Source organism: Triticum urartu, chromosome 1, assembly GCF_003073215.2.
Source record: "Triticum urartu cultivar G1812 chromosome 1, Tu2.1, whole genome shotgun sequence".
NCBI classification, from domain to species: domain Eukaryota; kingdom Viridiplantae; phylum Streptophyta; class Magnoliopsida; order Poales; family Poaceae; genus Triticum; species Triticum urartu.
The window spans coordinates 550,210,320-550,221,052 of NC_053022.1; the positions used below are offsets into that span (position 1 = coordinate 550,210,320).

General features: G+C 41.3%; 1 long non-coding RNA gene across 1 annotated transcript; it reads right to left on the bottom strand.

The window, feature by feature from the left end:
• Positions 1-2,134: 2,134 nt before the first annotated feature.
• LOC125538956 lies at positions 2,135-2,983 on the bottom strand. The gene is made up of 4 exons (XR_007296581.1): positions 2,941-2,983; positions 2,758-2,860; positions 2,370-2,628; positions 2,135-2,286 (listed from the first exon to the last, which is right to left on the bottom strand). It is a non-coding gene; the product is annotated as an uncharacterized LOC125538956 (long non-coding RNA).
• Between the last annotated feature and the right edge of the window lie 7,750 nt (positions 2,984-10,733).

A 10,733-nucleotide genomic window follows, 5' to 3' on the forward strand; every position in this document is an offset into this window, starting at 1 on the left:
CCTTATCAGTAACACAGATAGGTGAAGTAGCAAAAGCAGGATCGGGTTTCATTCTAGCATTAAGAGACTGTTGCTTCCATTTAGCTAATAATTTCTTAAGATCATATCTATCATTGCAAGCAAAGATTTCTCTAGCAGCTTCTTCATTCATAACATAACCATTAGGAACAACAGGCAATACATAATCATTGGGAGAACCTTCATCATCACTATCATCAATAATAGGATCTTCAGTAATTTCATTCCCCCTAACTCTAGCAAGTTGTTCATCAAGAAATTCACCTAATAGCAAAGTAGTATCACGCACAGAAGTAGTTTCATCATCCATAGTAGAAGTGGCATCATAAATAACATGCGACATATCAGAATTCATAGCAGTAGCAGGTTTAGGTGTCGCAAGTTTACTAATAACGGAAGGAGAATCTTGTGCAGAGCTAGATGGCAGTTCCTTACCTCCCCTCGTAGTTGAGGGCAAAATAGTAGTTCTGTCGTCTTTCAAGTTCTTCATAGTGATCAACAGATATAAATCCCAAGTGACTCAGAGAATAGAGCTATGATCCCCGGCAACGGCGCCAGAAATTAGTATTGATAACCCACAAGTGTAGGGGATCGCAACAGCTTTCGAGGGTAAAGTATTCAACCCAAATTTATTTATTCAACACAAGGGGAGCCAAAGAATATTCTTGAGTATTAGCAGTTGAGTTGTCAATTCAGCCACACCTGGATAACTTAGTATCTGCAGCAAAGTATTTAGTAGCAAAAGTGGTATGATAATAAAGGTAACGGTAGCAGAAGTAAAGATAATTGTTTTGGGGTTTTTGTAGTAGTTGTAACAGTAGCAAATGAAAAGTAAATAAGCGAAGAACAATATGTGAAAAGCTCGTAGGCAATGGATCAGTGATGGATAATTATGCTGGATGCGATTCCTCATGTAATAGCTATAACATAGGGTGACACAGAACTAGCTCCAATTCATCAATGTAATGTAGGCATGTATTCCATAAATAGTCATACGTGCTTATGGAAAAGAGCTTGCATGACATCTTTTGTCCTACCCTCTCGTGGCAGCGGGGTTCTAGCGAAAACTAAGGGATATTAAGGCCTCCTTTTAATAGAGAACCGGAACAAAGCATTAGCACATAGTTAATACATGAACTCCTCAAACTACGGTCATCACCGAGAAGTATCCCGATTATTGTCACTTCGGGGTTGTCAGATCATAACACATAATAGGTGACTATAGACTTGCAAGATAGGATCAAGAACACACATATATTCATGAAAACATAATAGGTTCAGATCTGAAATCATGGCACTCGGGCCCTAGTGACAAGCATTAAGCATAGCAAAGTCATAGCAACATCAATCTCAGAACATAGTGGATACTAGGGATCAAACCCTAACAAAACTAACTTGATTACATGGTAAATCTCATCCAACCCATCACCGTCCAGCAAGCCTACGATGGAATTACTCACGCACGGCGGTGAGCATCATGAAATTGGTGATGGAAGATGGTTGATGATGACGACGGCGACGAGTCCCCCTCTCTGGAGCCCCGAACGGACTCCAGATCATCCCTCCCGAGAGAGATTAGGGCTTGGCGGCGACTCCGTGTCGTAAAACACGATGAAACTTTCTCCTTGATTTTTTTCTCCCCGAACGTGAATATATTGAGTTGGGGTTGAGGTCGGTGGAGGTCCAGGGGGCCCACGAGATAGGGGGCGCGCCCTATAGGGGGGGCCCTGTCTCGTGGACAGGCCCTGGCCCCCTTGGTTATTTCTTTTTCCCATAAATTCTTATTAATTCCAAAAAGTGCCTCCGTGGATTTCCAGGTCATTCCGAGAACTTTTCTTTTCTACACATAAAACAACATCATGGCAGTTCTGCTGAAAACAGCGTCAGTCCGGGTTAGTTTCATTCAAATCATGCAAGTTAGAGTCCAAAACAAGGGCAAAAGTGTTTGGAAAAGTAGATATGTTGGAGACGTATCAAATCATTACATGCATATTTGTTTATCTATGTCCATTACAGAGTGTGCTGCAAAGATATACTACAGTTTTGATTAGCAGGATGACTTACTTCAAATGCAAAAGATCTCCAATAAGTAATAAGGGTCTTCCAGTCAGCTTCACTAATTCTGCTGTCACGTCTTTTCATAAGTTGTGCATCAGTGAGTGTAGCATCAAACTTGTACCTCTTTAAATCTGACTTCCAATCCTTCCATTTTATGTGTGAAGTGTTGATAACAAAGCTCAAAGCAGTTGAGTCCAGCTCATAAAATGCCTATTAAAATGAGAGAAAACAGGACACTCAGTTAGATGGCTTTAAAAAAGAGTGTGTAAGTTATAAATTATGCTCATTTCTACCTTCAAGGTCTCCCACACTAACAACTTTTTCTCTACATCAACATCTCGCCAATCTAACTCTGCAGGTGGTATATGCTTCCTCACCAAAGTACCAATGAAATTAGCAAATTCGGTTGCATCTGGCCCAACAGGCTGTCCATCCCCATTAAGTGGAATATGGATTTTGGGTTGATTCAGCCTTGCATATATGTTAGCCTTTCGAGTAATTTTCTTCCACCTTTCTTTTGACTACCATCACCATCAAGCTCATGAGTAATCTCTTCATGCAAGAAAATTAACATAGTCATACAACAATTCTAGCAAGTGACATTAGGTTAGAATATGAACAATTCTAGCAAGTGACATTAGGTTAGAATATGAACAATTCTAGCAAGTGACATTAGGCTACCTTTGGAAGGCTGATGCTCAGGATCAACATGATCTTGATCTTTTGATACCCTAGACCTCAAAACACGTCCTTCATTCGCGCTTACAGGTGCGCTGGAGGGTGCCTGCATAGATATATAGGTTAGTGTTGCAAGCTACATTTGCTTCCTTCAGGTAGAACATGAATGCGATGGAAGCTACATACCTTTCTTTTCTTTTTGGGGGCTTGGTTCTCTTCCATATCTTCCTTCATAGAAGCTCTTGTTGTTCATACCGCTGCTAGCCGTTTATCATCCTGTTCAATGGTCTTGCTGAAGGAAATATGCCCTAGAGGCAATAATAAATTCATTATTTATTTCCTTATATCATGATAAAAGTTTATTATTCATGCTAGAAATTGTATTAACCGGAAACATAATACATGTGTGAATACATAGAAAAACAGAGTGTCACTAGTATGCCTCTACTAGACTAGCTTGTTAATCAAAGATGGTTATGTTTCCTAACCATGGACGAAGAGTTGTCATTTGATTAACAGGATCACATCATTAGTTGAATGATCTGATTGACATGATCCATTCCATTAGCTTAGCACCCGATCGTTTAGTATGTTGCTATTGCTTTCTTCATGACTTATACATGTTCCTATGACTATGAGATTATGCAACTCCCGTTTTCCAGAGGAACACTTTGTGTGCTACCAAACGTCACAACGTAACTGGGTGATTATAAAGGAGCTCTACAGGTGTCTCCAAAGGTACATGTTGGGTTGGCGTATTTCGAGATTAGGATTTGTCACTCTGATTGTCGGAGAGGTATCTCTGGGCCCTCTGGTAATGCACATCACTTAAGCCTTGCAAGCATTGCAACTAATGAGTTAGTTGCGGGATGATGTATTACAGAACGAGTAAAGAGACTTGCCGGTAACGAGATTGAACTAGGTATGGGATACCGACGATCGAATCTCGGGCAAGTAACATACCGATGACAAAGCGAACAACGTATGTTGTTGTGCGGTCTGACCGATAAAAGATCTTCGTAGAATATGTAGGAGCCAATATGAGCATCCTGGTTCCGCTATTGGTTGTAAAGAGACTTGCCGGTAACGAGATTGAACTAGGTATTGGATACCGACGATCGAATCTCGGGCAAGTAACATACTGATGACAAAGGGAACAACGTATGTTGTTATGCGGTCTGACCGATAAAGATCTTCGTAGAATATGTAGGAGCCAATATGGGCATCCAGGTCCCGCTATTGGTTATTGACCGGAGACATGTCTCGGTCATGTCTACATTGTTCTCGAACCCGTAGGGTCCGCACGCTTAAGGTTTCAATGACAGTTATATTATGAGTTTATACATTTTGATGTACCGAAGGTTGTTCGGAGTCCCGGATGTGATCACGGACATGACGAGGAGTCTCGAAATGGTCGAGACATAAATATTGATATATTGGAAGCCTATGTTTGGATATCGGAAGTGTTCCGGGTGAAATCGGGATTTTACCGGAGTACCGGGAGGTTACCGGAACCCCCGGGAGCTAAATGGGCCTTAATGGGCCTTAGTGGAAGAAGAGAAGAGGCGGCCAGGGCTAGGGCTGCGCGCCCCTCCCCCCTAGTCCGAATAGGACAAGGAGAGAGGGGGGCGGCGCCCCCCCTCCTTCTCTCTCTCTCTTTTCCACCTCACGAATCCTATTCCAACTAGGATTGGGGGAGAAGTCCTACTCTCGGAGGGAGTAGGACTCCTCCTGGCGCGCCCTATGTTGGCCGGCCAGCCTTCCCCTCTTGAACCTTTATATACGGAGGCAGGGGCACCCCAGAGACACACAAGTTGATCCACGTGATCATATTCTTAGCCGTGTGCGGTGCCCCCTGCCACCATAGTCCTCGATAATATTGTAGCGGTGCTTAGGCGAAGCCCTGCGACAGTAGTACATCAAGATCGTCACCACGCCGTCGTGCTGACGGAACTCTTCCCCGACACTTTGCTGGATCGGAGTCCGGGGATCGTCATCGAGCTGAACGTGTGCTAAGAACTCGGAGGTGCCGTAGTTTCGGTGCTTGATCGGTCGGGCCGTGAGACGTACGACTACATCAACCAAACGCTTCCGTTGTCGATCTACAAGGGTACGTAGATCACACTCTCCCCTCTCGTTGCTATGCATCACCATGATCTTGCGTGTGCGTAGGAATTTTTTGAAATTACTACGAAACCCAACAGTGGTATCAGAGCCAGGTTTTATATGTTGATGTTATATGCACGAGTAGAACACAAGTGAGTTGTGGGCGATATAAGTCATACTGCTTACCAGCATGTCATACTTTGGTTCGGCGGGATTGTTGGACGAAGCGGCCCGGACCGACATTACGCGTACGCTTATGCGAGACCGGTTCTCCCGACGTGCTTTGCACATAGGTGGCTTGCGGGTGACAGTTTCTCCAACTTTAGTTGAACCGAGTGTGGCTGCGCCTGGTCCTTGCGAAGGTTAAAACAACACCAACTTGACATACTATCGTTGTGGTTTTGATTCCTAGGTAAGATTGGTTCTTGCTTAAGCCCATAGCAGCCACGTAAAACTTGCAAGAACAAAGTAGAGGACGTCTAACTTGTTTTTGCAGGACATGTTGTGATGTGATATGGTCAAAACATGATACTAAATTTTATTGTATGAGATGATGATGTTTTGTAACTGAGTTATCGGCAACTGGCAGGAGCCATATGGTTGTCGCTTTATTGTATGCAATGCAATCACGCTGTAATGCTTTACTTTATCACTAAGCGGTAGCGATAGTCGTGGAAGCATAAGATTGGCGATGTGACGACACATTGATATAGATCAAGATGATGGAGATCATGGTGTCATGCCGGTGACGATGGAGATCATGACGGTGCTTAGGAGATGGAGATCAAAGGCACAAGATGATGATGGCCATATCATGTCACTATTTTGATTGCATGTGATGTTTATCTTTTATACATCTATTTTGCTTAGTTGACGGTAGCATTTTAAGATGATCTCTCACTAATTATCAAGAAGTGTTCTCCCTGAGTATGCACCGTTGCGAAAGTTCTTCGTGCTGAGACACCACGTGATGATCGGGTGTGATAGGCTCTACGTTCAAATACAACGGGTGCAAAACAGTTGCACACGCGGAATACTCAGGTTATACTTGACGAGCCAAGCATATACAGATATGGCCTCGGAACACGGAGACCGAAAGGTCGAGCGTGAATCATATAGTAGATATGATCAACATAGTGATGTTCACCAATGAAACTACTCCATCTCACGTGATGATCGGACATGGTTTAGTTGATTTGGATCACGTGATCACTTAGAGGATTAGAGGGATGTCTATCTAAGTGGGATTCTTAAGTAATATGATTAATTGAACTTAAATTTATCATGAACTTAGTCCTGGTAGTATTTTGCAAATCATGTTGTAGATCAATAGCTCGCGTTGTTGCTTCCCTGTGTTTATTTTGATATGTTCCTAGAGAAAATTGTGTTGAAAGATGTTAGTAGCAATGATGCGGATTGGATCCGTGATCTGAGGTTTATCCTCATTGCTGCACAGAAGAATTATGTCATTGATGCACCGCTAGGTGACAGACCTATTGCAGGAGCAGATGCAGACATTATGAACGTTTGGCTAGCTCAATATGATGACTACTTGATAGTTTAGTGCACCATGCTTAATGGCTTAGAATCGGGACTTCAAAGACGTTTTGAACGTCATGGACCATATGAGATGTTCCAGGAGTTGAAGTTAATATTTCAAGCAAATACCCGAGTTGAGAGATATGAAGTCTCCAACAAGTTCTATAGCTAAAAGATGGAGGAGAATCGCTCAACTAGTGAGCATGTGCCCAGATTGTCTGAGTACTACAATCGCTTGAATCAAGTGGGAGTTAATCTTCCAGATAAGATAGTGATTGACAGAATTCTCTAGTCACCATCACCAAGTTAGTAGAACTTCATGATGAACTATGATATGCAAGGGATAACGGAAACGATTCCCAAGCTCTTCGTAATGCGGAAATTGATGAAGGTAGAAATCGAGAAAAACATCAAGTGTTGATGGTAGACAAGACCACTAGTTTCAAGAAAAGGGCAGAGGGAAGAAGGGGAACTTCAAAAAGAACAGCAAGCAAGTTGCTGCTCAAGTGAAGAAGCCCAAGTCTGATCCTAAGCCTGAGACTAAGTGCTTCTACTACAAAGGGACTGGTCACTGGAAGCGGAACTTCCCCAAGTGATTGGCGGATAAGAAGGATGGCAAAGTGAACATAAGTATATTTGATATACATGTTATTGATGTGTACTTTACTAGTGTTTATAGAAACCCCTCAGTATTTGATACTAGTTCAGTTACTAAGATTAGTAACTCGAAACGGGAGTTGCAGAATGAACAGAGGCTAGTTAAGGGTGAAGTGACGATGTGTGTTGGAAGTGGTTCCAAGATTGATATGATCATCATCGCACACTCCCTATAATTTCGGGATTAGTGTTGAACCTAAATAAGTGTTATTTGGTGTTTGCGTTGAGCATAAATATGATTTGATCATGTTTATTGCAATACGGTTATTCATTTAAGTAAGAGAATAAATTGTTGTTCTGTTTACATGAATAAAACCTTATGTGGTTACACACCCAATGAAAATGGTTCATTGGATCTCGATCGTAGTGATACACATATTCATAATATTGAAACCAAAAGATGCGAAGTTAATAATGATAGTGCAACTTATTTGTAGCACTGCCGTTTAGGTCATATTGGTGTAAAGCGCATGAAGAAACTCCATTGCTGATGGGCTTTTGGAATCACTTGATTATGAATCAGTTGATGCTTGCGAACCATGCCTCATGGGCAAGATGACTAAGACTCTGTTCTTCGGAACAATGGAGCGAGCAACAGATTTGTTGGAAATCATACATACTGATGTATGTGGTCCGATGAATATTGAGGCTCGCGACAGGTATCATTATTTTCTGATCTTCACAGATGATTTGAGCAGATATGAGTATATCTACTTGATGAAACACAAGTCTGAAACATTTGAAAAGTTCAAAGAATTTCAGAGTGAAGTGGAGAATCATCGTAACAAAAATGAAAGTTTCTACGATATGATCGCAGAAGTAAAATATTTGAGTTACGAGTTTGGTCTTCAATTAAAACAATGTGGAATAGTTTCACAAACTCATGCCACCTGGAACACCACAGCATAATGGTGTGTCCGAATGTCATAACCGTACTTTATTAGATATGGTGCGATCTATGATGTCTCTTACCGATCTACCACTATCGTTTTGGGGTTATGCATTAGAGACAGCTGCATTCACGTTAAATAGGGCACCATCTAAGTCCGTTGAGACGACACAATCTGAACTGTGGTTTGGCAAGAAACCAAAGTTGTCGTTTCTTAAAGTTTGGGGTTGTGATGCTTATATGAAAAAGTTTCATCCTAATAAGCTCAAACCCAAATCGGAGAAATATGTCTTCATAGGATACCCAAAGGAGACTGTTGGGTACACCTTCTATCACAAATCCGAAGGCAAGACTTTTGTTGCTAAATTCGGAGTTTTTCTAGAGAAGGAGTTTCTCTCGAAAGAAGTGAGTGGGAGGAAAGTAGAACTTGATGAGGTAACTGTACCTGCTCCCTTATTGGAAAGTAGTTCATCACAGAAATCTGTTCCTGTGACTACTACACCAATTAGTGAGGAAGCTAATGATGATGATCATGTAACTTCAGATCAAGTTACTACCGAATCTCGTAGGTAAACCAGAGTGATATCCGCACCAGAGTGGTACGGTAATCCTGTTCTGGAAGTCATGTTACTAGACCATGACGAACTTGCGAAACTATGAGGAAGCGATGATGAGCCCAGATTCCGCGAAATGGTTTGAGGCCATGAAATCTGAGATATGATCCATGTATGAGAACAAAGTATGGACTTTGATGGATTTGCCCGATGATCGGCAAGCCATAGAAAATAAATGGATCTTCAAGAGGAAGACGGACGCTGATAGTAGTGTTACTATCTACAAAGCTAGAATTGTCGCAAAAGGTTTTCGACAAGTTCAAGGTGTTGACTACGATGAGAGTTTCTCACTCGTATCTATGCTTAAGTCTGTCCGAATCATGTTAGCAATTGCGCGTTTTATGAAATCTGGCAAATGGATAAACAAAACTGCATTCCTTAATGGATTTACTAAAGAAGAGTTGTATACGATGCAACTAGAAGGTTTTGTCGATCCTAAAGGTGTTAACTAAATATGCAAGCTCCAGCGATCCATCTATGGACTGGTGCAAGAATCTCGGAGTTGGAATATACGCTTTGATAAGTTGATCAAAGCATATAGTTTTATACAGACTTGCGGTGAAGCCTGTATTTACAAGAAAGTGAGTGGGAGCACTACAGCATTTCTGATAAGTATATGTGAATGACATATTGTTGATCGGAAATATTATAGAATTATTCTGCAAAGCATAAAGGAGTGTTTGAAAGGAGTTTTTCAAAGAAAGACTTCGGTTCGGTTAAGCTTCTACATATTGAGTATCAAGATCTATAGAGATAGATCAAGACGCTTGATAAGTTTTTCAATGAGTACATACCTTGACAAGATTTTGAAGTAGTTCAAAATGGAACAGTCAAGAAAAAGTTCTTGCCTGTGTTACAAGGTGTGAAGTTGAGTAAGACTCAAAGCCCGACCACGGCAGAAGATAGAAAGAGAATGAAAGTCATTCCCTATGCCTCAGTCATAGGTTCTATAAAGTATGCCATGCTGTGTACCAGATCTATTGTATACCATACACTGTGTTAAGAGAGGGAGTACAATAGTGATCTAGAGTAGATCAATGGACAGCGGTCAAATTATCCTTACTGGAATAAGGATATGTTTCTCGATTACGGAGGTGACAAAAGGTTCGTCGTAAAGGGTTACGTCGATGCAAGTTTTGACACTGATCCAGATGACTCTAAGTCTCAATCTGGATACATATTGAAAGTGGGAGCAATTAGCTAGAGTAGCTCCAGCAGAGCAATTGTTGACATAGAAATTTGCAAAATACATGGATCTGAATGTGGCAACCCGTTGACTAAACTTTTCTCACAAGCAAAACATGATCCACTTTTTGGGTCTTAATCACATAGCGATGTGAACTAGATTATGAATCTAGTAAACCCTTTGGGTGTTAGTCACATGGAGATGTGAACCAATCACATAAAGATGTGAACTATTGATGTTAAATCACATGGCGATGTGATCTAGATTATTGACTCTAGTGCAAGTGGGAGACTGAAGGAAATATGCCCTAGAGGCAATAATAAAGTTATTATTTATTTCCTTATATCATGATAAATGTTTATTATTCATGCTAGAATTGTATTAACCGGAAACATAATACATGTGTGAATACATAGACAAACAGAGTGTCACTAGTATGCCTCTACTTGACTAGCTCGTTAATCAAAGATGGTTATGTTTCCTAACCATGGACAAAGAGTTGTTATTTGATTAACGGGATCACATCATTAGAAGAATGATGTGATTGACATGACCCATTCCGTTAGCTTAGCACCCGATCGTTTAGTATGTTGCTATTGCTTTCTTCCATGACTTATACCATGTTCTATGACTATGAGATTATGCAACTCCCGTTTTCGGAGGAACACTTTGTGTGCTACCAACGTCACAACGTAACTGGGTGATTATAAAGGAGCATCTACAATGTCTCCAAAGGTACTTGTTGGGTTGGCGTATTTCGAGATTAGGATTTGTCACTCCGATTGTTGGAGAGGTATCTCTAGGCCCTCTCGGTAATGCACATCACTTAAGCCTTGCAAGCATTGCAACTAATAAGTTAGTTGCGGGATGATGTATTACGGAACGAGTAAAGAGACTTGCCGGTAACGATATTGAACTAGGTATTGTGATACCGACGATCGAATCTCGGGCAAGTAACATACTGATGACAAAGGGAAAAACGTATGTT